Source organism: Canis lupus, chromosome 16 (assembly GCF_048164855.1).
Source record: "Canis lupus baileyi chromosome 16, mCanLup2.hap1, whole genome shotgun sequence".
Lineage (NCBI taxonomy): Eukaryota > Metazoa > Chordata > Mammalia > Carnivora > Canidae > Canis > Canis lupus.
Window position 1 is genome coordinate 54073834 of NC_132853.1, and position 27975 is coordinate 54101808.

Below are 27975 nucleotides of genomic sequence, written 5' to 3' on the forward strand. Positions count from 1 at the left end.
TGCTGCACATTCAGGAAACCTCAACGGGGATCTGCAGGAATAATAGAGATAGAAAGCCCTTCCACACAAAAGGCACTCGAATAAATCATTTGCTTAATTAAACAGAACGATGGAGCCCTGCAAACTGCCCTGTGCCCTCTGCTCCTGCTAATGGGGTTGGCCCATCAGTATGATTTCTTAGGAACTCCCTTAATAAAGCTATTGAAATTATAGGGAGAAAAAGATATTGGTCATCCTAATGCTCAAGAAAAAGATAGTTAAGTTACCGAACACAAATGCAGTAGACTTTTATGCGGTTAGTAAAAATTATAAATATCACACCAACATAGGAAATATATTTTGTGAAAAAAGCAATAGAAAAAAATATGCCGTTTTGTGATGATGCTAGTAAAAACTACGCTAGTAAGACTAAATGAATTCATACAAATTAGCAGGGGCATTGGGTGATGAGAATGCAGAGCTTTTCCCCCTTTCCGTAATGCTATGTTCCTTTTATAATTTAAAAATATTTCAATAAGGCCTGAAAGAAGGTGAATACAGGAAACAAGGCTCACTGGGCGTAAATCTTAACACGTAAAGCCTGTAGAGAAATCGTGTCCAGCACAAGACTGTCAGTCCACAGAATAGACTCTGTGCTTGTATCCAAAGCCACCTGGATGTTTAAAACACTCAGCTCTTTGGAAAGGCAGGTTCCCTGGAAATTTTCCATGATTTATTTTAATCAGTCATTCCCAAGAATCGTCTTCCCCTCATTAGCTCTTCAACGGGCCAGCTGCAGAATGAGATAGTCTCTAAGTGATGAGAAGCGAAGGCCCAAGGAAGGTCCCTCCCTCCCTCCCACACGCACACTGCTCCTCCCAGAGCCCCTGGGGGCCACCTGTCACCACCAGGCGAGCCTGTCACACTTTCGCCTTCCAGTTTCACAGACAGATGGTTGGCGGGGCTGTGGCTCAGACAACATCTGAGCCCCCGAGTCACCCATAGATGGGGGAGCTCCCACTGCCCGCCAGAGACCCTGTTCCTCTGGCCATCCTAAATGCTCCCTGGATCTTCCCAGGGAAGTACCCACAAGCACAGGGCAAAGTGTTCAAGTCTTGAAACTCCTGTCCTCCTCCCTCCAGCTCCATGAAAAGTACAAAAAGAGGTGCTTCCTGCAGGACCCCTGACACATACCCAGCTGCTGTCAGGGGGCCACATGGCAGTGGACTTCAGGATGTCTCCATATGGGGTTGAGAGGGCTGTGCTGAGTTCTTCCAGGACCTTCTATAGCCATAGGGGGGAAGCACTCTCTGGTCCGTTTTAATATCAAAATCTACTTTGTGTTCATTTTAATAAGCATCGATTGTCTAGTGTGTAAGCATCTCTATGCTAAGCCACCTGTTATTATTTCTCCAACCCCATCCCCCCAAAACCAGTTTAATAGCATTGCATCAAACACATAATGTTAAGCAAGAGTTATTTTTTAATTCATTAAAGACACACTGATGTAACTACTAATCAGAGCTTCAGATCGACATGAGATACCAGAGCTACAGAGCTGAGGGGCTGTCATTCCAGCTCAAAGCAAAGAAATTAGATTTTAATTTGCCTTTGCCTCGTTTGGCTTTTGGAAATATTAATAATTGATAAACATGATACTAGGCAGCTCCATCAAGCTCAGGAATCCCAAGCTGGGAATCACAGCTGCGGGGGGTAAAGAATAAATGAAACACGCAGTTTCCTGGCTTCCAGAAACCAAGAGAACAATGTAAATATCTCGATGCAAAACAGTTCACTACTTGAGCAGCTCCCAACCCTTGTCCACTGCTGCTCTAACACATATACTAATTAGGCTTTTCAATTCTAAAGGGAATTATAATGAATGTGTGCTAGCCCTCTGGTGAACAGAGAAGATACTTAATAAATATTTGTCAAATAAATGAGGGGTGACCTACAATTTTTTAAGGCTCTTAATTTTTACAGTGCACACTCCCAGGCAAGACTCCCAGAACATGACCTCATGAAAACCCCCAAGCATGAGATTAATCAAAGAAGTAAGTATGGCTGCTGCTCCAGGAGGTCAATGGGGCTTGAGGACACAGGCCTGGCAGGGGGTTTGGGGAGGAGCTCACTCTCCCATGATCCCCTCCCTGTAAGATCTAATCCATCCTCTTCTCTTGGAGGTCTTCCCGTCTTCGAACCCTCATTGGTCTGGAATGTGGTTACTATCAGTTGGAAACGGGTGCCACACTGATGATTACATGCCGGACATCCTAGAGCAGAGATCTTTAAGGGTTGGGAGAGTGGAGAGTGGAGGGGATGGTGAAGGTGAGATCCTCATAGGACACAGAGGGATGTGAATAGACGGGAGAAGAAAGGACAATCATGATGGGGAGACCAGTTTATGCAAAGGCCCAGAGGCAGAGATTAACCAGTGTTTGGCCAACTCCCCAGAAATTGGACAAACCATAGCACAGAGGGTTTGGATGATGTGCTTACTGAGTCTATCCTAATTCATCTTCAAATCCACATCAACACAGATCCTATACTCCATTCCACAAGGTAGCCCTCAACTATATACAATCTTGGACCTTTTTAAAAAATAAGTCATGGGGATCCCTGGGTGGCTCAGAGGTTTAGCACCTGCCTTTGGCCCAGGGCATGATCCTGGAGACCCAGGATCGAGTCCCACGTTGGGTTCCCGGCATGGAGCCCGCTTCTTCCTCTGCCTGTGTCACTGCCTCTCTCTCTCTCTCTCTCTCTCTATGTCTATCATGAATAAATAATAAATCTTTAAAAAATTATTTTAAAAATAATAATAAAATAAAAATAAATAAATAAAAAATAAGCCATGCGTATCTGTCACCCATTGAGAATATAAACTACATAAGGCTTTGGAAACATCTCACACTTTCTACCCAACACAAACCTTACTTCCTTGAGGGCAAAATCCTCAAGAACGTTATCAGTCAGGAAAATACTGGAAGTTTGGCACGGGGAATGGCCTGTTCAAAGGAGGTGGGAAAGAACCTGGAAGCAGAAGGTAACAGGGATGGAAAGAAGAAAAGATGGGAAGCTGAAGGACCTTTCGAGGAGCAGCACAATCCGTGGGGCGAGGATGAGAAACGCAGTTCTGGTGACACCAAAAATGTGCCCCGATGTCAAGCAGCTGGGTTCCCTGACGTCATACCCTCTTCTAATCCCAGGATGGGAGAGAAACTGAAATAAATAAAAAAGCTTTCCTTGAGTCCCCACGGCATGGGACTCAGATCTTCCTCATTAAAGGAAGTTTGAATGGTCTAACCTTGTCCTTCCCGTGGGGATATTGTGGGGCTCCTAGGATGACCAACCATCCTGGATTCAAAGAACCGAGGGGGTTTCTCAGATGTAGGCTTTTGGGTTTTCTTCTGAACAATTCTGGGCAAAGCAGGATGAGTGGGTCCCTCCACATTACATCACACACGCGAAGGGCAGCTGAAGGCTGTCGGTGCCTTGCTACTCTGCGTGTGACCCTGCACCTGCAGCGTAGGCCCATCTAACAGCTCGCAGGTGGTGAGCCTGGGAGGGAGACGGAGTCTCAGCCCCCATCTCGACCTGATGAACCAGAACCAACAGTTTAAGCAGCAACCCCCGCCCCCAACCCTGCCACATTTGGGATGTTCCTATATACACTCAAGTGTCAGGAGCATGAGATTTTTACATAGAATGTGTTCCTTAAATGGTCCGTGAGTCTGTGCATGCGCCATTTCTTTTATTGTTTGAGTATCAGGGGAAACCATCCAAAAGTGGTGCCAAGTGAATTATAGCTTTTTATTAGCAATTACAGCATCACACTGCAGGATAGCCGCAGAGCAATGCTGCCTAAAGAATTGTTTTATTTCCTCTCTTCGTTCTCCCCTCCAGATTTCAAGAAGCATAATGCAACAGTCTGGCACAACGTCTCGGATTCAGTGGTTGCTTTATTAGGCAAGCATTTTTTTTCCACCATGGCACTGGTGACATTTTGTGCCACATCATTCTTGGTGGTGGGGGAAGCTGTCCTGTGCGTGGTCAGATGCTTAGCAGCATCCTTGGCCTCTACCCACCCACTAGATACCAGTAGTGTCCTCTCCCAATGTGACAACCAATAATGTCACCAGTCATTGCCCAATGTCCCCCTGAAGGGCCAACCAGCTCCCAGTGGAGAACCACCGTCTTAGACAATGAAGAGGCATTCTTGGGGCAACAAGAAGCTAACGGAGACGGTCTGCCTGCTGGGGAGCTCGTTAAAGTCTCAAAAACCAGGCCAAGCTGATCCCTGCAGGCTCCTGGGGAGAACCAGCTGGGTGGCCTAAGGGCCTACTCGTGTCTAAGGCGAAGCTTTCTGTAGATGACACTAATGAAGACGAGCGGCCCCACTGCCATAAGCTCATGCCGCCTGCCCCTCCGGTTACAGCTGCTCTTTATTATTTAACCGGCAGAGCGCAAGGAAGGCCTTTTTGCCTTTTTATTGGAGTGCCATGCTGAATGATATTGGATGGTTTCTAACAGCACTGTTTAAAAAAAAAAAAAAAAAAAAAAGGACTGGGTAGTTTATGTTACAATCACGAGGCTAAACCATCTGGCCTAATCCTCAGCCTTGGTAACATAAGGGGTGCCCTACTGCTGGCAGTGCTATATTCTGTTTGGGTAGCCCCAGAAGGCTTGGGGACTCCCACCTCGACCTCCAGGCTGGCTTGAGCCTCACCCTCACTCAAGGCACGTAGAGAAGGTTAAATACCGTGTTTCTGCTGATTCTAAGATGCGCGAACCACCGCCCCACCCCCAATCTGGCATCTCGGATATCTGATTCATTTTGCCAGCAGCCAGGTGGCAGGTGGGAAGCAGCCGTTAAAGCCTGATCAGGCTCCCACACTGGAAGCAGAGGCATAAAACTCTCAGGAGGGCCTCACAGGTTGGGAAGAAGCCGAGGAGAACCCCTCTGGCCCCTAGGAGATAGGCGGTCAGGGGGCACAGAGGTGAGAAATTGGATGGCTTCAGTAACATTCCCCCAGGGAGCAGAGTGGGCCAGTCTTACATCAGTCCCTGGGCCAGTGTATGAGCATCACCTGGGATCTTGCAAAAAACGCAAATTCTCAGGCCCCAGGCCAAACCTACTGAGCCAGTATCTCTGTGAGTGGCGCCCAAAAATGTGCGTTTCTCCCAGCCCTTCAGGATATTCTGCTGATGCCCAAGCACTCCTCCACATACCTGGCTTAACTCCACAAAGTTGGCTTACATCAAGAGATCAGCCCCAGGGGCTTTTATTTCTTTATGGATTCATTTAAGAAATGCTACATCAGCAGGGCTCTAGATGGGGACTACACTCTATATGAGGGGGGAGGAAAGACATAACTTGAAAAGTGGCTGAGAAGCATCAGGCTTAAATATGAAGAAGCTGCAAGAAGTGATTATTCTGGAAATTAATTTTAATTATATTCCTTTATATGTACCCATAACATATATGTGTATGAATGCATATAGGTATATTTTCCTTTACATGTATTTATAAATATAAACCTAAGCATCAAAGTGTCCTTTTTTTTTTTTTTAAGATTTGGTTTATTCATGAGAGATACAAAGAGAGGCAGAGACATAGGCAGATGGAGAAGCAGGCTTCCTGCAGGAGCCCAATGCAGGACTCGAGCCCAGGACCCCAGGATCGCAACCCGAGCCAAAGGCAGATGTTCAACTATTGACCCACCCAGGTGTCCCTAAAGAGATTTTTCAATAAGTAAGGCTGAAAATTTCTCAGTATAAGCAAGTCATATTGTTTATGCTTTTCTTCTTCTCCCCTGTTGGTTCACAAAACAATAGTACATCCTCAGGTAACTAGAGTCTCAGGTTCAGCAAAATGCGGTCTAACTTTGCTCGGTCCAACCCAAATCTCTTGTGATGTAGCTTAATCCTTTCCTTCAGCAAGGCTAGACCACAGTTAGTTACTACCTTCTGTGCGATGGCGTGTTCCACTCTCAAAGATGATTAGTGGGCCTTATCTCACCTTTACCTTTACCTTATCCCACCTTGCTGAGCTCTCCCTCTGAACCCTGCATCAGTCCTCTGTCCCCATCCTCATAGCACTGCTGTGGCTTTCCTCTGAATTCCCCCCAATGAGTGAGGCCCCTTCCAATGACAGACGGTCCATGACAAAGAGTGGAGTGCGCTGCCAAGTTGAGTGAGTTAGACATCTGGAGCACAGCTGGGTGCTGCTGGCAGAGGCTGGCTTCCGCCCCTGAAGATGAGCTGAGTTAGGGCATCTGTGAAGGCCTGAGAATCAGAAATAAACCTCTCTATAGGACCCAGGGCCCCAGAGTTCTCAAGTGAGTCATGAAACCAGAGAGAGCACTTAGCACATCAGCATGATAAGCAGTCCTAGATGACATTTACACTGCCAGCTATCAGCTGTCCAACCTTTCCACCAGATTTCCCTCTTAGGGCCTGTGTGAGCTCTGAGGTCCCTTGGTGATCTGACAAGAATTAACTAGAGGCTAAAATAATTGCTTTACAGCCAGATCAAGACTACCTAGAGGGAACTGGAGCATGAGCCTGGTGGCTGATGTTGTCACCAGGAGCAGCAAAGGGATAAGCCTGCTGGCCTGGCTTCTGGAAACAAGTCTGGCCTGGAGAAAGAGGCAGCCCCCCTTCCTTCTTGGTGGGCATCAGGGAATTAGAATGTTCAGCAACAAGGCAGACTTTAGGAACCCGAGTCATCCACAACGGGTCGGGGCTCAGCTGATAGCACTGCACATCACTGTGGATTTTAAATACTTAGAGGGGGCCATGACATAGTCATTGAATGAGGGGAGCATGGATAAGGGTGGGGATCTTGGGGTCGGCATATGAAAACTTAAGTAACTTGCAACATGTACTTGATCTGTTTTCAATTGTGAGGGGGGCCAGTTGTTGTATTGTATCTGATTGGTGTGTGTCTTCCCTATGAGAACAAAAGCTCCAAGCACACAAACAAGACCAATATTGTTTAGCCTTGTACCACCAGCACCTAAGGAAATGAATTTGCACAGCAGGTGCTCAGTAAATAAACTTGTTGAGTTGACCAATGAATCTACTGGTTAAAAGACCTCCTTCTAGCTTAGATTGGAGATTCTTAGCTGGTCAGGTTGAGAATAGGGCTGGAGAGGGCAGAGAGACATAGCAGGACCATCTCAGGAATTTTTTTTATTTTTTTATTATTTATCTATTTATTTATTTATTTAAATATTTTATTTATTCATGAGAGAGACACAGAGAGAGGCAGAGACATAGGCAGAGGGAGAAGTAGGCTCCTTGCAGGGAGCCTGATGTGGGACTGAATCCCTGCACTTGGGATCATGCCCTGAGCTGAAGGCAGATGCTCAACCGCTGAGCCACTCAGGCATCCCAGGAATTTTTAAAAATTACATACAATAGCCAACACTTGACCATGTACAAAGTGCCATTCTAAGTACCCTACCTATTGCAATGCACCTGATCTTCATGACCGCCTCGTGCAGCTACTTACTGGTACCATGACCGTTTTACAAATATAGAGACTAAGGCATGACCCCACACTAATGACCAGAGTGTGAGATACATCTCAAATGGTGAGATCCTGTAATTGAGAATTACTGCCCTGGGGACACTGTTGGGGGTAAAGGGGCCAGGAGTCCATTAGTGTGTCAGGACAGAAACATAGTGAGAACCACCGCCTTAGTTTAAGTAAGTCGGTGGCTGAACCAAATCAGTGGTCATCTATTGAGTTGTTAAAATGCACAAGCATCCTCTACATCATCTCCCAAAAGTTCACATATATGTGTATGTGTATATACACACACATATACCCACATATGTATTTTCATATATCTATATACTTACACAGACATATACACACAAACTATATACACATATAATTCCAAATTATATAATGTTATGTATATTTATGCATATTTTCTTATATAAAAAATGTATAGAGACATGGGTGGCCCAGTCAGTTAAGCAAGTGACTCTTGATCTCAACTCAGGTCTTGATCTCAGGGTTGTGGGTTCAAGCCCCACATTGGGTTCAACAGTGGGCATGCAGCCTACTCAAAAAATGTATAAGTAGAAATACATTTATATAATATATAATAATTACAGAAGTATTGAATCATATTACTGTATGATATCATATATATCTCATCCTGCTACTTGTTTTTCTCACCAAAGACCTCTCCCCAAGCCCATCCCATATGACTGTACCTCTTCCTTCTTTTTGGTACAGCAATTCCATTGAGGAGATGCACACTGTATTTTAATTAGCCAGTGCCTCCTGAAGAACTTCCAGGATATTTCTAATTTTTTGCTGGTATAGACGATGCTCTGGCGATACCTCTCCTGTGTTTATCCTTAAGTGCTGCTGAGGACACTTCTGCAGGATCCAATATGGAGTGGGCCAGGTCATAGGGTATGTGCGTGCTGTATCTTGATAGGTACTGCTGAACTACACTCCTGAAGGGGGTCTCCAAACTCCACTTCCATCAACAGCGAGTGGGAATTCTTTTGTTGTTGTGGTTGCCAAATCCGATAGGCAACGACGGCACGTCACTGCAGCACCCACCGTGTGAGGCCGTCCACCTGGCTCCAGTGGTGGAGGGTGTGAGCCCTGGTTTCCCCTGACCAGGATTCTCACCCGTCTCTAGCTCTCATTGGTGCCTCTAGTTCATCATCTAGAAAATGGGGGAACTTGGAGCTGCTGTGGTGCAGGACACAGCACGGGTAGAGCGCTCGGCACAGAGCCTTGGCCCACTCTTGACATTGAAGCTGGTGTATGGGGTTGGACATGTTCCATGTAAGCCACTGTTCTCTCTCACCTCTCCCAGCCACCAATTGCACTACTGATTGTCCCACCATTCTTTGCTTTTTTATCTGCCTCCTTAATCCTCTTGATCTCACTGACCATACATACTTTTCCTTATCCTGCCAACCCAGCTTTGCGTGCTGACGCCCTTCCCTTTGTTTTCAAAGGGATGTTGCCTCTGTGGATAGCTCTCAAGCTCACCCAGCTTGCCCGAACTTCATGCCCATGTGATGAAAGCCCTGTGATATCCCATGGTCCCAGGTCCACAGCATATCTACCAACTAAGCCAACCAAGAAAATAAATGGATAATATCAATGCCGCTTCCTCTTTGTGGCTCAAGTCTCTCCTCTCAGGATGCACAAACCACCTGCAGTTAATCTGTTCTGAGAACACACCCCAGGGGGCGCCTGGGTGGCTCTGCTGGTGAAGCAGCTGCCTTAGGCTCAGGTCGGGATCCCAGGGTCCTGGAATTGAGCCTTGCATCTGGCTCCCAGAGAGTTTGCTTCTCCCTCTCCCTCTCCCCCTGCTTGTTCTCTCTCTCTCTCTCTCTCTCTCTAAAAAATAAGTAAAACCTTAAATTGAAAAAAAAAACAAAACAAAAAGCACCTGGGACTGGCAGTGAATCAACAAGCCTTGAAGTCTTTTCTTTCTTTAACCATTTGGAAAACAGAACAAAGGTGAACATCCCTGGTCTTTTGTCATCATCTCTCTTCGTCTTCTCCCAAAATCCTGCTCAGCAAATCCCCGATTTCATCTACAACTCTGTGGGCATCCAATTCATCTGGGCCAGGAGCACAGTTGTCAGGAATGCCAGCCAGAACTTGTATTACTCCCTAGTGATTTCTGGAAATGATTTAATCCCCATTTCCTGCCCCCACCCTGTCGCCCACACTTCCATAAAAAAAGATTCGCAGTGAGATTTGCACCTGTTGCTGTCCAACTCCTAATCCCCACCCCCAAACCCAGAGCCGAGAAGCAAAGGGCAATACAATTAGGCCATGTACAACCAAAAGAACAGGCTCTGCCAGTGAGGAGGTCTGCATTAGAATTGCACAGGACCAAAGCCGATTTTTCCACTGGGTGCAGTGACCTTTCCTTCCATGTTTACTTGGAAATGACCTTTAAGCAGCAATCAACAAAAATGAAATGCTTCAAAGCAATAAATTAGATAATGCAGATGTTCCCCAGTGGTAAGTGATGCCCAAGGAAAACAGGGGAACATAAAAGCAGATCTGCCCTGGGAAGCCACCTTCCAGTCTGTCCATTAGACTAATAAGCGAAAACAGAATTCTCGCGACTCTTGTCAATCAGACCGTTGAGGACCTGAAGGCAGGCTGACCTGGGAAGGAAACATTATTGTTTCCAGAATTGAACCCAGACTGCTAGTTGACATTTCATTTTGATTCTGTTTGGAGCAGAGGTAACTGCATTATTTGCTTGCCCAACGAGTGAGTTACCCTCTTGGGGAGGGGAGATCCCAGTGGTCTGGACCAAAGTGGCAGGTTGGTGAGCTCCGCGTGCCCCATCCTAGCCTCGTTCCAGCGCAAGACGTCATTTATTTAGAGTAATTGACTTGTTACTGAGCATTTACCACACACTGGGCTTTTTGCTGAGTGCTAGGGAGGTTTAAACACTAGAGAAATGTCAGCCCCTCAAGGCCAAAGACAGGGAGACAGCTGGGCCACTGACCCCATGGAGGAATGGCCCTGTTCACCATGGTATGTTTCTCTTGGGTGTGTGTCTTCTCCCACTGTGTATGCTCTGCTCTTTTCTCTCTTCTACTCTCCATTTTCCTCTTTCTGGCTTATGTTTAACCCTGCCAGTGGTGGCACTCCCAGGTATCACCAAACAGTGAACAGTGATCCTTGGAATTTAACAAATCACTCACCCTGAAACAGAAGCATTTGAAAAGAGAAGCTCAGAACCAAGGACTTTGGCCTCCTCTGCCACCTGATTAGAGAATCCTAGAATCTTCTGAACTTCAATCTCAAGACAAATATCTCTTTCCTGTCCTGGGGAATCTACCCGGAGCATCCCATAGAAGGAGGGGTTTCCACAACAATGCCTGATCTTCTCCCCTGGCCCATAACATCTATCACTGCCCCAAATAAGGACTTACTCGGAGCAGATGTGAAGTCAGAGCCCACTCCCATCTTCAAGAACAGCCTGGTCCTACCTCCAGCTCCCTCGGGAACCATAGGGGGAAGTTGGAGCATCAGGAGACATCCACCTGCCAGAGGACCCTACAGAGGCTGCAGATGGGGGGGCCAGGGAGCCAGAGCGGGCAGGGGCTTCTGGAGCTCCAGAGTGGCTGACTGTGGATTGGTCTTCTCTTTGAGTGACGGTGGCTTATGGAAGTTGGGGACTGTGTGAAGAGGACAGGAACTTTTCAAGATCTGAAACAGGATGGAGAGACTGAACGCTGGTCCAGATGGGATAGAAAGGAATGGAAGTAACATCACATACAGCCTGGTTCCTGGTTTCCCACCAGCTCACTGGGGTGGCTCACGACATTGCTCTGCTTGCTATCATGGGATGGAACCTGAGTGATCATGAAGCCATAAACATCTGCGATCCCTCTCCCAAAAATGAAAACAGACACTCAGACAAATCCTTGTTCATAAAAGTTCACAGTGGCACTATCCACAGTAGCCCAAAGATGGGAAGAAGGTATCCCTGGGTGGCTCAGCGGTTGAGCGTCTGCCTTTGGCTCAGGATGTGATCCCAGGTCCAGGATCGAGTCCCACATCGGGCTCCCCGCGATGAGCCTGCTTTTCCCTCTGCCTATGTCTCTGCCTCTCTCTCTCTCTCTCTCTCTGTATCTCATGAAAAAAATAAGTAAAATCTTAAAAAAAAAAAAAAAGATGGGAAGAACCCAAGTGTCCATCAATGGATGAATGGATAAACCAAATGGGTCTATCTATACAATGGAATGTTATTCACTCATTATAAGGAATGAAGTACTGATACATCCTATAGTGTGTATGAAATTCAAAATATGATGCTAGTGACAGAAGCCAGACATTAAGGACCACTTGTAGTATGAGTCCTTTTTGTAAAAAAGATTTATTTATTTTAGAGACAGAAAGCATGAGCAGGAGGGGCAGAGGGAAAGAGAAATAGAGAGTCCCAAGCAGACTCCCTGCTGAGCGTGGAGCCCGATGGAGGGCTGGGAACCATGACCCTGAGATCACAACCTGAGCCAAATCAAGAGCCAGTCACTTAAACAACTGAGCCACCCAGGTACCCCAGTATGAGTCCACTTATATGGAATCAGCAGAACAGGTAAAGCCACAGACACAGAGAGCAGACTGGTGGTTGTCAGGGACTGGAAGGAAGGGGATGGAGAGTAACTACTTAATGGGTATAGAGTCTTGCTCTGGAATGATGAAAATGTTTTGGAACCACATAGAGCTGGGGGTGGCACAACATCGTGAATGTACTAAATGCCACAGAACTCTTTGCTTAAAATGGTCAATTTTTTATTATATGAATTTCATTCCAATTTTTTAAAGTATCTATGATAAGCAAGTTCCCCATTGTTAAGCTCCAACTGTAGGCTTCTGCAGATGCATTTACTTTACTAAGGAAGGGTGGTGAGTCCCTTTCTATCCTGGAAGGCCCAGTGCCACTCCCCCGCTAACAAACATAGCTAAATTAAATTCTTCTTTTATTTCTCTAGTGGCAGCATATGTCTATTGGTTATTGACTGCCTCTACAACCAGACTGTCACACCAGGAAGGCAAGGATTTACCTGGTCTAATAGAGTTCCCCAGGGCCTAGCTGTGGGCAGACTCAGTAAGTACGTTTAAATGAATATATAGACTATTCTGCTTCCATTTTTTCCTTTGGAAAAGAAAAAAGCTATAAATATGTTGCTGGGAATGTAAACTGGTGCAGCTGCTATGGAAAGCAGAATGGAAGTCCCTCAAAAACATAAAAATAGAATTACCATTTGATCTAGCAAACCCATATACCCATTTCTGGGCATATGTCCAAAAGAATTGAAAACAGGGTCTTAAAAAGATATTTGCACACCCATGTTCATTGCAGCATTATTCACAGTAGCCAAGAGGTGGAAGCAACCTAAATGTCCATCAACGGATGAATGAGTTAAGAAAATGCAGGACATGCATACAATGGACTTTTTTCCTTCGGCCTGTACACAAAGGAAATTCTGACATATGCTACAGCATGGCCGAACCTTGAGGACATTATGCTAAGCAAAATAAGCCAGTCACAAAATGACAAATACTCTACGATTGCACTCAGAGGAGGGATCCAAAGAAGTCAAAGTCTTAGAAACAGAAAGTAGAATGCTTACCATGGGCTGGGAGGGGAGGACTGCTGTTTCAGGGATACAGTTTCAGTTTTGCAGGAAGAAAAAAGTTCTAGACTCTATCCTACAACAACGAGCATACAGGTAACACTACTGGGCTACACACTTAAAAATGGTGTAAAGGAAAAACTCAGTGTCTCCTTCATGACTCACTCAGAACACTTCACCTCTGACACTACTGTCACTCAAGGCATGTGGGTTTTCCCCACACCAAGGGGTTCTCCACGACACCAGTTGAGTATCCTCCAATTTAACTCAAGTCTGACACTGTCTTCCTGGAGGTAGGGTGAGATCCCGCAGGTTAAGAGCATCATCCCACAAGACCGCGCCCCATCCTACATCAGATGCAAACTGCAAGTAGTGGGTCCCCAGATTACCCACAACCTCCGTCTGACTTGTCTACAAGTTGAAGGTTCCTGTCACCTTTGGGTTCATTTAATTTACTAGAGTGGCTCACAGAACTCAGGGAAATGCTTAACATTTATTTACCAGTTCGCTAAAGGATATAAGAAAGGATACAGATGAACAGCCACGTGAGGAGACACTTAGGGCACGACCTAGAAGGGTCCCCAACACAGGAGCTTCTGTTCCCGTGAAGTTGGGTGTGTGTGACCCAGTATGAGGATGTGTTCCCCCATCTGGAAGCTCTCCAAACTCAGTACCATTGGGGTTTTATGGGGACTTCCTCACATCGGCACGACTGATCATTAACTGCACATCCAACTTGTCTCCCCTCTCTAGAGTCGTGAGAGTCAGGGCTAGAAATAACAAGGTTTTTTTTTTTTTTTTTTTTTTTTTTTAAATACCAAGCTTTTGATCATGGCTTGGTCTTTCTAGCGACCAGCCCCCATCCAGAAGCCATGCAGAGCCCACCCAGAGTCACTTCATTAGAACAAAAGATGCTTCTAGGGCTTAGCACTCAGGAATTCACAAGTGATTCAGGGAGCCTGTGTCAGAGACAGGGCCAAAGATAAATATGAGAATAAGAAATGCTCCTAGTGTTCTTATCACTTAAGAGACTACAAGGGGTTTTGGAGCTCTATAGCAGGAACTGGGGACAGATACCAAATATATATTTTCTATTATTTCACAGATGGTAAATTTGATGTTATATGTTTTTTACCACAATTTTAAAAAGCTATCGATGCACACATGAAAGACTGTATACTTATGAATCTTCAATTTTTTTCATAAGTGGGCCTTGGAGGGAGCAGCTACACCTACGAGAGCCCTGCTACCTAGATTTGAGTGCAGACCACCCTGGTTGGTGAGGCTTTGGACAGCAACACCCTTGAGGAGGCCCGAGCTCCATCTCCTGCCTCCAGGAACCCATCCACACAGATTGGAAAAGCGTTATATAGTTGGATAGAGTTGCAAGGGGACCATCCAAACAGGCTTATGAAACAAGAGTTGTTAATGAGAAAAGTCAGCTAAAGCGTTCTTTGCCAAGAACTCGGCTGCACAAAACGCCACCCAGAAAGTGTCACAATCAATTGATAATCAACATGGATCTCTCCTAGAGGGCAAAGGGACCCAGGAGGACCTGAGTGGGAGCCATGGTGGCATGCTAACCCGCACTATTTGAAACTTCCAAAGGAAGGGAGGAAGCAAGGGTAAACAGGGCTCTCATAAACTTTAGTTCAAGGGTGGGCAAATGACAGGTCACAGGCCAAGTCTGGTCACTGCCTGTTCTTTTAAATAAAATCTTATTGGAATACAGCCATGGTCACTTACATGTTTTCTGTGGCCACTTCTGCAACAGCGTAAGAGTGGAGTAGTTGCAACAACATGGCCCACAAAGCCGAACGCATTTACTCTTTGACCATTGACAGAACTGGCTGACCTCTGCTCTAGGGAAAGAAAATCGTGTGTTATGGTAGGAAAGGGTATATGCTTCACTCCTTATTCCAAGGCCAACAAGTCCCCTGCTCCCTTTTGTTTGCTCCGCTGTTCCACTTCCTAGGGCGGCCAACTCCCAACTGTGCACGCAATGGCCCAGAAAATCCCAAGCTGCAGTTAACGCAAAAGATTTATAATTGGTTTCAGATGCCAATAGGAGTCGCCCATCTCCCTGCATTCCCCAAGCAGATTTATCTTGCTAATCAAGCATGACTCAGGCTGATGTTAAGATGCATCCACACTCCCAGAGCACTCTCCACCACCCCATGGATTGCAAAGTATTGAGGCAGAGGTGAACTCAGAAATGATCTATAGGGAGCCGAGCTCCAAAGGAATGGGCCACGACCCACAGGGCCCGGAAAAATTTGAAATGCAAATAAGAAGTAGGAGCTCTCCCTAAAAATGATCACTTAAACTTCTTTAGGTAGAGAGACTCCTTTGAAAAGCTGACAGAAATTATGGATGCGCTCTCCAGAACGGTGCAAACATATATAAACATCCCAATTTTGCATATAAATTTGGGAGATACTTGATGCCTTGAAATGTATTCATAAACACCAACCAGATCGTTAACCCTTCATCTAGAACAGAGGCTTTAAGTTTTCCTTTTATCAGTTAAGCAATCCTTTCTTCAATTGGAATGTCAAGGAGAGACCCAATATTCCAAGTATCTTGAAGCAGGGCTTCTCTCCCTCCTTCTGCTCCCTTTGCCCACCATGGTACCTTTTGAGGTCATTCCTGGCAAAGCCATACAGTGGGCTGACAGTTTTATGGTCAGACCAGGGGAGGCTCTACAGGTTCCCTCAGTGGATGCCCAGAGAGAGAGAGAGAGAGAGAGAGAGAGGGAGAGATGGTGGTGAGGATTTAGAAGGGAGGTTTAAAACTTACTCTTCATTCAAAGACTTGAAAGATTGGTAGGGTCTACCTCTTAGGAAATGCCAAGGCACTCTGCTGCTATTGAACTTGGAAGGGCTGTTTCTCATGGACTGTGCTCCGCAGCCCTGGAACTCGGGAGGTTTGCAAATAAGGATGAGAGAGCACAGAACATCAAACAATGCAGAGCAGAGAGAGACAGAGAGAAATAAAAGAGCTGTGCCAAAGCAGAAATTGCCAACTAAGTCACCTCAAATCTTTACATGAGCTTTCTTATCTAATCCTCTAATGACCCCATCATGTCAGTTTTATCACCATTTCTAAAATAGTATGCAGCATATAGTAAACTCCCAGGGAATATATATTTGTTTACAGAGTTGAATAACTTCTATTTTACAGATAGGGAAGGGGTAATGGGGTGGCTAAATATAGCAAATAAAAATACAGGACTCCCAGTAAACTTTCAATTTCAGACAAATAATTTTTTTAGTATAAGCATGTCCAAAGTATTGGGACACCAGGTGTCTTGTATTTTATGTAGCAATGCTAGGAAGCAGGGGTCGGGGGTGAGGAACTTGCCTGAGGTCACACAGCTAGGAGATGTCAAAATAAATTTAGGCCCAGAAGGTCAGGTCCCATGGGCCTCTACACTATTCCATGCTTCCTCTCCCTTCCTGTCTTCCCATAGCCCTTTGACTACATCACTATTAGCACATTTAGTACATTGCATGGCAGTCAACAAGTAGACATGCTGATTTCCTTCCTCAGGGAAAAAAAAAAATTATCCTGTTCTTTAGAATTGTTTAGCTATCTTCTAGGAATCCTTTCTCCTCTGTATCCTCAGTTAAAGAAACCTCAATTCTGGGGTGCCTGGATGGCTCAGTCGGTTACGAGTTGGACTCTCGATTTCAGCTCAGGTCACGATCTTGTGATCATGAGATTGAGCCTGCTGGGCTTTGTGCTGAGCGTGGAGCCTGCCTGGGATACTCTCTCTCCCTCTCCCTCTGCCCCTACCCTAATAAATAAATAAATAAATAAATAAATAAATAAATAAATAAATAATAAATAAAATCTTAAAACCAACAACAACAAAAAACCCTCAATTCTTAGCTGGGAACATGGCCACCTGGGATAAAGACTACATTTCCCAGGATCCCTTGCAGCTATGCAAGTTCATGTGACTATGCTCTAACCTGGAAGAATCTTGAAAGGAGAAAGTTTCCTCTTTCCTGCTGGTGGAAATGCAATGCAATGGCCGTCGCTGTATCAACTTTCTTGGATCGCAAGGGACTTCAGGGATGAAAGCACCCTGAGCTTAGCAATATGACAGAAGACTGGGACACTAATACTGTGGGACATAATATTAGCCCTGGACTCCTTGGAGACCTTTCTCTACCTAATTGAAACCACTGTTCTTTGGGGTTTTTATTTCTTGGAGTTGAACTTAATCATGTTATGCCTGACCTGAGCACCTAGAGCAGGGAGGTGCTGAGGCCTCTGAGGAAGACTCAGGGAAAGTGTGTTGAAAGGATGCTTGCTGCATAGATGAACAACTTTCCGCATTCCAGATCTAGCCCGTGAACTTCCTCCCCTGAGTAACCTCATGTAAAACCCCAATAAGATCATGGGAAAGAAAAGGAAAAAAAAGAAAAGAAAAGAAAGAGAAAACCCCTCACAAAATCCTTGACCTAAGTACATCTAAATGTAATTTTATGCTTTTGTCAGAGAAGGAAAGGATAGCTGGGAAAAGAATATTTTCTTTTTCTTGGATATCCCCCAGATACTGAGATTTCAATGGTGTGCAAAGATGAGTTATTAATAATATGGTATTGGACTAAATGAGCTGGCATTGCAACAACATAGAAAATCAAAAGACTTCATCACAAAACTCCCACTATTATGTAAATGAACCACCACTTGGGAAAATGACGAAGTAGGAGATTCATTATAAATAATGTTTTCATTCCAACCTTCACGGCTCTTGGAAACTTTCAATATATGACCCAATTTATTAGCTAAAAGAAACAAGATCCCTCTAGAATAGTTTTCAGTGACTTCCACAAAACCTTAAGCTTAAATCACTCATAAATTATAAATCATGCAAATATCTTGTATTAATTTTTAAGGCTCCAAAATTCTGAAAAACTCCTTGGTCCTTAATGTATTTCCTGGCCCTGCTATCATTTTATTGTATAAAGAAAGAATTAGATTAAAGTATACATGGCAAATATATGGAAGTAAATGGTAGCATGTGTGTATCCATCAGAGTTTTTATTTGCATGTAATAGAAACTAACTCTGATTTATTTAAACAGAAATAAATTTTATTAAATGGTTATTGAGTTGTTGGCAAAATCCTCAGGAGGAACAAAGATTAAACAGACAGATACAATCAAATAATTACATTATAGAACTAACCCAGTGAGGACAGCCACACTGCAACCCCTAGGAGTTGGACACTGCCATCTATATCACCAGAAGACCCCTGGAACCATTTCCAGAACATTCTAGAACCTGGACATAATAGCTGTTGTTGCTACCACCCTAACAAGAATGGATTCAGCATGGTCCCTGTTTGTTTCAATTACCGACTTCTCATCCAAAGCCACATGTAGGTGCATATGATTAGCATTTCCCATATCATGGCACGCATGCCCCAGTCCCAACGAAGTCCCAAATCTGGTTATTCCAGAGGCGAGCTCTGTCTTATAAAGTGGGAAAGTCCCCATACACAAAACAGTTCCCATGTTGGGCAACCACAAAAACAAGTATCCATTTCAATGTGACTTGGATATATACGAATATAATTTTTTTCAGGATAACGATCTTACGCAAATTACTGCCCAATGTCTTCCCCAGTATTAGCAATTCTAGAATACCTTGGAGTAGTTTTATGATACTTTATGACATTTCATTTTCTTCGATACTTCCATTTTTTCTCACTTTGTGGTTTTTTGCCTCTAATCTATTTCCAGTCCATTATTTCCAGCTCTGTATACAGAACAGCAAAAAGTCACAAAAAGACAAATGTCCATCAGTTCCTTAAAACAAATTAGGGTATATGACAAAGTGAGATGCATACCACGGTAAGATACAAAAACATACTTGGTTATTGCAACAACTTGGCAAATTTTAAAAACTGATGAAGCACTACCAAAACAATGAAGTATGAATAACTGGATGAAAGTGGGTTGGAAATTTTTAAACTCCAAAAGGTCCAAAAACTTCACTTTTTTTTTGAGTAGGCTCCACACCCAGTGTGGAGTCCAAGGTGGGACTTGAACTCACAAGCCAGAGATGAAGACCTGAGCTGAGATCAAGAGTCCGATGCTTAAAAACATAATAAAAATTTTAAAAATGAGTAAATTTAAAAAAATAAAAATTAAAGAAAAGAGTCCGATGCTTAACCAACTGAGCCACCCAGGTGCCCCCAGACTCTTCTTAAAAATATTTATATGTATTTGGGGGATATTTTTCCCTATAGTGGAAGCAGATGTGTGCATGCTAAAACTAAGAAAATGAAGACAAGACAAATGTAAAAATGTCTCCAATCTCACAGCCCAGTGACAAGTAGCATGAGCTCGAAGACAGTGGCTTCAAGCCCACACTCTAGGTTTCAACTGTCTGAACCAAAACCCCCACAAACTTAGGTAAGTCCCTTAACTTCCATGCCCTCCATTTCCCATTTATTATTAAAAGAGAATATTAATGTCCCTTCCCTCACAAGATTTGTATGGATTAAATGAAATAAGACCCACCAAATCCTGAGCAGGCACCTGGCATAAAATAAGCTTCCAAGACCCTGGCTGGTTTTTTTTTTTGTTTTGTTTTGTTTTGTTTTTTAAAGAATGAATTCCTTTTTTTTTTAATTTTTATTTATTTATGATAGTCACACAGAGAGAGAGAGAGGCAGAGAGAGAAGCAGGCTCCATGCACCAGAAGCCTGACGTGGGATTCGATCCTGGATCCCCAGGATCGCGCCCTGGGCCAAAGGCAGGCGCTGGGCCACCCAGGGATCCTGACCCTGGCTGTTATTTCAGAGTTTTGTTCATGCATGGATGTAGTTTTTTTTTTTTTTTTTGGATGTAGTTATTTTTATTAAAATGGCACATTTCATCAAGCCTCCATTACTGAACACCTAAGGGTCTCCAAATATAAATACCAATAGCACAGAGCAGAAATTATTTGCCAAAAAAAATTATTTTTAATCAGAAATTTTTAAATAGGGAGGAAATTCTTTTTTTTTTTAAAGTCAAGGGACCCCTGGGTGGCTCAATGATTGAGTATCTGCCTTTGGCTCAGGTCGTGATCCCAGGGTCCTGGGATCAAGTTCTACATCAAGCTCCCCGCACGGAGTCTGCTTCTCCCTCTGCCTGTGTCTCTGTCTCTGTCTCTCTCTCTCTCCCTCTTTCTCTCTCTCTTTGTGTCTTTCATGAATAAATAAATAAAATCTATGAAAATTAATTAATTAATTAAGTTTTTTAAAAGTCCAAAGACAAAATCTTTTTCGAAAAAGTTTGTAAAAATATTCTGAACTTGTGACCATGGTCCACCAAAATTATTGATTCGAACACGTACCACATATATCACACACGGTACTCGGCGACAATAATCACCCTGTCAGTCAAAGTGCTTCTGACTACATCCCCTGTGATCAGTGCAGGGAGTGGGGGAGGCACTGTGTCTGACCTGGCACAGACACTGGCGTGCAGCAGGCTGGGCAGAGATGGGGCTTTGCAAGGAGCTTAACAGCTGAATTCAGATCTGTGGGAAAGTCCTCAAGTGTTGCCTGGCAATGCTATTGTGACCCTTTGGGTCCTGCAGTCATCTGCTGGCTGGACACGTGGCCAGCGCTTGCATATACAAACAGCAGCCTAGCACCATGGACCAGGGGCGATGACCCCACAGTGAGTGCGGCGGGGAGAGGTGGGGGCAGGCGAACCCCCGACCGGAGACCAGAGCCCAGCAAGACCAACCCCCAGACCCCAGCAAGCCAACACCTGCTCCACTTGGAATTCTCTTGCCGCTGTCTACACCCCATGAAGACCACCATCACCCGGCAGTGGGGGTGGGGGAAGAAGTAAAAACAAATAAGTTCTGGATGTTGAATTTCTCTCCTCTCCTCATTTGGCCTCTTTCCAGCCTGGGGCGCATTTTCCTAGTGACAGCTGGTCAGGAAGATGATGTTGAAGTGACGTCTGGGCCATCTGTTTGCCGTCACCCCACCAGGCTCTGCCCCCCTCTTCCTGGGCACTGCCCTCCTCCAGGAGCACCTCTGACCTCTCAGAGCCCTTGAGGGGGTCTTGTCCGCTGTCTGCTCTGCTTCCTGAAAATGCTCATCTGGTGCCAGCTCGAGCTGGGGCCCTTGCTTTGAGAGAACATCCTCTCTGTACCTCTGGGATAACCTTCACTCTCTCTCTCTCTCTCTCTCTCTCTCTCTGGGCTCCGTCTATTAGGATCAGAAGTGAGCAGGAGCATGGGAAGAGAGCTGTTGGCTCTGATGGCAGCGTAGTCAGCCGGGAGACCTGAAGGCAGGCACTGACCTCTCAGGAGCAGGACAGGGCCTTCCTGTCCCTCGGGGAGAGTCCCCGTGTTGCTTTGAGGATCTGCTGGGCTTCTGCGCCTAAAGCAACATCACTGGGAGGAGGTGCGGAGGGGACGAAGCGGAATTTGTATCCTCTCCTCCTGCCCCCAGTCTCTGTGCACTTCACTTTGGAGGGTCTGTAAAGCACTCATTGTGCGAGTTCTGGAAGGACTCTGAAACGTAGGAATATAAATCCGACTTTAAAATATGGCTTTGGGATCCCTGGGTGGCTGGGGGGCTCAGAGGTTTAGTGCCTGCCTTGGGCCCAGGGCCTGATCCTGGAGACCTGGGATCGAGTCCCGCATCAGGCTCCCTGCATGGAGCCTGTTCCTCCCTCTGCCTGTGTCTCTGCCTCTCTCTCTATCTCTCATGAATAAGTAAATAAAATCTTTAAAAATAAATAAATAAAATAAAATATGGCTTTGCAGACAATGGCGAGAAAGCAAGAGGGCCAGCTGTCTGCCTTTCATTCTGCAATCCCTACTGGCCCCGGCCAGCTTCCTGCCTCCTCACACTTCATAATTCACCAGCAGTGGCCTAACACCCAAACCCTTGAGATGGGAACCTTTTTGACAGCCGCTGTGATCACTCCCGGGATAACTTTGAAGAATGTTCCGTCAAAGGGAGCAATTTGCTGGGAAGAGCAGCCCTCATACTTCTGTCCTGGCAGGTTTTTATTACAAACTACATTTGCATGGAAACAGGATTCGGTTCCGAAGCAGCTCGTGTTTATTACCCCCAAATAAAACCATAACTCTCTCCAGTCACTGTGATCTGGTGACTCTTGGCAACATGAGACACGAAGACTGCAGGGGCTGAGGGCCAGCCTCTGTGCTTTCAACAAAAGATTGGACACCCTGTCTATAGACTTCAAGAGGACATCTCTGCCCTAAAAAGAGAGAGACAGAGACAGAGACAGAGAAACAGAGGGAAACCCCTTGCAGAGATCCTTAATTCTCAATTAGCAGAGGGAATATTTGGGTCTTAGACCCTTTCATTTGCTATGACAAAATTTTAAGTATTAGTGGAGGAGATGTCCTCTCTCCTCCTCCTTAGTCCATGGGCACCGAGGAGGAGGACAGGAGAAGGGAAGATGGTGTATTAGGTGCTGTCGGCAAAGCACTTGGCATCATCAGCTTGCAACGTGTCCCCCAAAGACAGTGATTCCTAGGGAAGGAGCGAACAAGCGGGGGAGCAGGCTGCCGGCGGGTGGCACAGATGGGTCTGAATTCTGGAGAAGCGAGTGGGGTGCTGAGGAGAGTGGGGAGGCTGGGGAAACCGAGCTGCTGGAGGCGCTTGGAAGAAGAGGGTGTGTTTCTGTGAAGCCACACCACGTACAGAAAAGACTGGAAGGCCACACGTGGCATTTCTGCAGAGGCTGGGTCTGGATAAGAGGATAGCTAGGGGTTTTTTTCTGCTTGAGTTTTTTTTACTCTGCTTTTCTGCATTTTCAGAGTATTTTCATTGAACACACAATTCTTTTATATTTAAAAAATAATAATAATTTGATTTTTTTTTTCAAGAAGAGATGTGCTCCTGTGAGGAAACAGGGAAGTGAGTATGAGCAGGAGGCGGGGCTAGGAAGGAGGGCAAGTAAGAACATATATATAGGACTGGTTTTTCCCACCACCTCTCCCAACCCACCCCACCCCCCAAAAATGGCCCAAAGCTTCATTCCCACCTGGAGTGGTACTAGGGACTCAATGTTGTGTGTCTCTCAAATCTATATTGAACTCCTAACGGCCAGCATGATGGTATTAGGAGGTAGGGTCTTTGGGAGGTGATTAGGGAATGGGACCAGTGCCCTTATAAGAAGACACACAAGGGACGCTTGGGTGGCTCCGCGGTTTGGTGCCTGCCTTTGACCCAGGGCATGATCCCGGGGTCCTGAGATCGAGTCCCGCATCGGGCTCCCTGCATGGAGCCTGCTTCTCCCTCTGCCTGTGTCTCTGCCTCTCTCTCTTTCTGTGTGTCTCTCATGAATAAATAAATAAAATCTTTTAAAAAAAGAATAAGAAGACACACAAGAAAGATGGGTTCTCTCTCTCTCTCTCTCTCTCTCATTCTCTCTCTCTGATGACACAGCAAGAAGGCCGCTGTCTGTATGGAGCCTGAAGAATCCTCACCAGACACCAAACCTGCCAACACATTGATCTTTGACTTTCCAGCCTCCAGAGCTGTGAGACAATAAATGTCTGTTGTTTAAGTGAAACCCCCCCCCCCACACACACACACACACATGCTGTGGTGCTTTCTTACAACTCAAACAGACAGGTGGCAAGCTATGGAAGCAGGACTGGGTGGAAAGGCGGCTTGCACCTCACCCACAGATGGGAACTGATGCAAGCATGGCTCCCCCACCCAGTGCCCACTGCTTACTGTAGAGCAGGAACTGGCTGACCTCAGAGAAATCACTTGGGGAGATGATTTAAATGCAGATTCTTCGGCCCCTCCCCATCCACTCAGTTAGGTCTGGGCCAGCGTCCCAGGCCGTTCTCGCACACACTGATGTTTGAGGACTAGCGGATGGACAAAGACCCAAGAAACAGCCTGTTGAGAAGGACCCAGGAGCAACCCTTGCTCCGCACACAAAAGAAGGAGAGCATTTCTGTCCTGGCAGGTCAGAGAGGCTTCTCGGAGGACTGGTGTAGGTGCTTCAGGGATAGCCCGGCCTGGTTCTGTCACTTACTAACCACTAAATTCGTGGATATATCTTCTCAGACATTTTTAATCTACAGATTCCCCCTCCATCTTGCTCTGTATTCCTTGTAGGATATTTGTTGAAACAGATTGCTTGTCCTGTAAGATAGATAGATGAGCTTTCTTGGGCACAGTCTGATGGTGTTTCTCCCTTCCTCCAAGCCCTTTCCTGATGCCCCGTGAACACGGTCTAGAACTTCAGTGAGCATCAGAAGCACCCGGGAATCTTGCTATAATCCAGGTTCTCCAGCCTTCTCTCCAGAGATTCCAGTTCCAAAGGTATGTGCAAAGGGCCTGGAATCAACTTCCTCAGGAATCCCCCTGGTTAAGTATGGGCCCACAGACCACATGCACGAGAGACTCTGACTCTCCCCAGGTAACATGCCCTTGGATACCCATATCAGCTTCCTAGGGCTGCTATTCACAAGTACCACAAACTGGTGGCTTAAAGCCAAAGAAATGTATTTTCTCGTGGTTCTGGAGGCTGTAAGTCTGAAATTAAGGTGCTGGCAGGAACATGATCCCTCCAAAGGCCCTAGGGAACAATCCTTCCTTGTCTCTTCCAGCTCCTGGTGTGGCCTGCTATCTTGGCGTTCCTTGGCTTGTAAAATGCATCACTCCAATCTCTGCCTCCACCATCTCCCTTCTCCCTGTATGTCTGTGTCTCTGTGTCTCTTCTCATAAGGACACAGGTCATACTGAATTTAGGACTCACCTTGAAGACCTCATCTTCACATGTGAGAGATTGAATAGGCAAATAGACAATGGCCAGACCATATATAAAAAGAGGACTCTGACCCACAATCTACAGTCAATCCAAGGAGCCAATCCACTATATGATAGTACCTAAGACCCTTTAAACCTTCCAAACCTTGACCTTAGCCCTGCCTGCCTTTCCTCTCCCATACTCTATGTCCCTTCTACACCAAATGACATTCTGTCTCCCCAAAGGACACCTGCTCTATTGCCCGAACATTTAGCACATTACATGGAAACCATCTGTATATCTCCTCCACCCGATCCGGTACACTGCTCAGTGGGAGTAGCATCTCATCTGCCCTTACATCCAGTGTGCCACATGTGGTGCATAATATGTACAGGTGCTTAATAAATATTTATGGTTAAACTGCATGGCCAAGGGGCATGTGCTTCCCCATTTGTCCACTTGGAAAATTCTCATGCTTTCAGACCCCGCTCCAGGGTAGGCACCACAGTCACCTGGTGCAGGCTTCCTGACCCCCACCCCACTCCAGAGGTGAGATCCCCCCAACATCTTGCACACTTGTCTATTGACATCAGTCTGCCCCAGTAGACGGCTCCCTAAGACCAGGTGTGTTTTTCATTTCCTTATCTCCAGTAAGAAATACAGTGTCTGGGACTCAGAAAATACTCCAAAAAATGTTATATGGATGATTCTTGGGAAAAAAAGAAAAAAAAAAACTCTCATATTCTTTCTGCTTATTCCATATGCACCCTGCATCCACACTCACACCCACATACCTCTAATGCCTGCAGTCACTTCTGTATGTATGAGCTTCTCCAAACACAATGCAAGAGAAGTCCCATTTACTATTTGGATCCATCCTTACTACCATCTCTTCAGTCTCCCTCTCCCTCTCTCTCCTGTTACATCTAATAACATTTAACACCTTTTAAAAACAACAACAACAACATTTGTTTCAGCCAGATGCTTTCCTCTTCCCAACTAAGGTGCTGAAAGAACTGAACGCACCTGCTGTCTCAACCACCTTTCCATCCATGTCTCCTCCCTCCTCAACAAGCTGTCATCTGCCTTCTGCCCACACCACCTCCAAAGGCACCAATGACTTCCTGGGGGTTCAATCCAACATTCATCTTTCAATTCTCCTCTTCATAACTGTACTTCCTTAGCCCTCCCTACCTGGGAGATTCTCTCTTCTTGCCATCCAAGACAATGATCAGGCTCATTTCCTGCTTTTCTCTCTCTGCATTCCTGCCCTCTCTCTCTCCCTCCCTCCATTCCTCCTTCTCTCTCTTTCTCCTGAAGGACTTGTCTCTTAAACATTGGCATTCCCCATTCTCTTCTCTTCTCATCCCTATATTCTCTCTGGTTGACCTCATTTACTCCACCACTTCTGACTATCACCTTAGAGATTAACTCTCAAATTAAATATCTAGCTCAGTTTCTTTCTCCCAAGGTATCTAGACTCACAGATCAAACTATTCACTTTGCACTCCTCCAGGTGTCCCATAGGCATCTCAAACTGAGTACAACCAAAGTGGAACTCACTTTCGTCTGTCCCCACTGTGCTCTCCTCCTCTCTTCCTCTTCCAGTAACTAGTACCACCACCATCGTTACTGAAACCAGAAACCTGGGATCCTCATCTCCCCACTGCACCCCTGCTCCCTCATTCCTTAAACCCCATAAGTCTCTAGTTCTCCAAAGGCTTCCCTCTTAACTTTCTCCTCTGTAGCCCTGGTTTCACATCATTCACTATAGTTCAAAGCCCTCAATAGCTCTGTCCTGAATCCCCTGAACAGACTTTTCTGGTACCCTCTCCCCCAACTAGTGTCATCAACCTTTGATCCATTCTTCCATACTCAGCCCAATTGTCTCCATGAAAGGAGAAAGTGATGACATTACACTCCTCATAGAATCCCCAACAGCCCCCATTTCCTTCAGCATAAAATGCAAACTCCTAAGCATGACATGCATAGCATAGGCACCATTGCCTCTGTGAAAACGACATCATGTCAGTGCTTGTGTCTTATTCAGACAGGACCTGACACATAGCACATGCTCAAAAGTATTGGTTGAATGAATAGATGGGCAGATGAGGATCAGAGAGTCAGGAGAAAGGAAACAGGAAAAGGTAGCTAGCTTGAAGGACAGTTCAAGGAAAAGAATTCAGGAAGTAGGCAGTGGTCAATTATACCCTTTGGCCCTGAAGACCAGTTGACAACTGCCTGCCATGTGGAGGTGCCCTAACTAGAAAAAAAGTTACATTTTCTCAAATCTGAGGGAGCCACCCCACTTTGCTAGTCATAGTCCCAACCAATGCCAGCAAAGGATATGTCCATCAGAAGCTAAGTCAGTCCAGAGGGAAAAAGCACCATGGACACCAAAATAGTTCCTCTCCAGGCTGGAGGATTTATTGGCCACCATCCCTACTACTACCAGATGAATGAATGCAGAACGGAGTGGGCAGCAAGTCATCCCAATGTCTGACCAAGCAGTGAGTTGATCCATGATCAGTAACACTCAGTGAACCACACAGATAACCAAGTCTGAAGCTAACCAAGTCACTGATACTTAGCTGGTTAAAAAACAAACAAACAAACAAACAAACAAGCAAAAACGAAAAACATTCACATAGATAAACAAAATAAAACCAAACAAGCAAATGAACAAAACTCTAGTGCAAACTACCAATGAAGGCATCTGGTCAAATATGGCAGATTAAACACATGCAGTTTTCCCCTTCCCTTCTGGATTGCTGTAAGTGACGGTAAAGAAATTTTAAAAAGCAAACGTTTGTAAAGAGAAACACAGCAGAAATGACAATACGCAAGAAAATACAAAAAAAAAAAAAAAAAGGAAGTTGGAAAGGGACCAGGGAGGTAACTGACTCTCTAGGATAGAGAAAATGAACTGTGACCTTGAATGGGTAAAGCCGACCAGGAAGAAAGCCAATTTAAGCTGTCGATATCCAGAAAGACCGGGAAATGGAGGATCCAGGCAGAGTTAGAAAGAAGAGAATGGTTGAATGACTTTATAAGAAGTGTTTAGG

The 27975-nt window shown here is 45.4% G+C and overlaps 1 protein-coding gene across 2 annotated transcripts in view; it reads right to left on the reverse strand.

Annotated features, from left to right (window-relative positions):
* The window catches only part of SLC39A11 (solute carrier family 39 member 11), a 358069-nt gene extending 337420 nt beyond the window's left edge, over positions 1–20649 (reverse strand). The window contains exons 1-3 of one of the 2 annotated variants that reach the window (XM_072781408.1): positions 20499–20649; positions 18800–18911; positions 14884–14994 (exon numbers count right to left, since the gene is read on the reverse strand). The gene's annotated coding sequence lies outside the window, so the exon portion shown is untranslated. The remainder of the gene's footprint in view (positions 1–14883; positions 14995–18799; positions 18912–20498) is intronic. The other variant, XM_072781410.1, reaches the window with a different exon arrangement.
* Positions 20650–27975: the final 7326 nt, after the last annotated feature.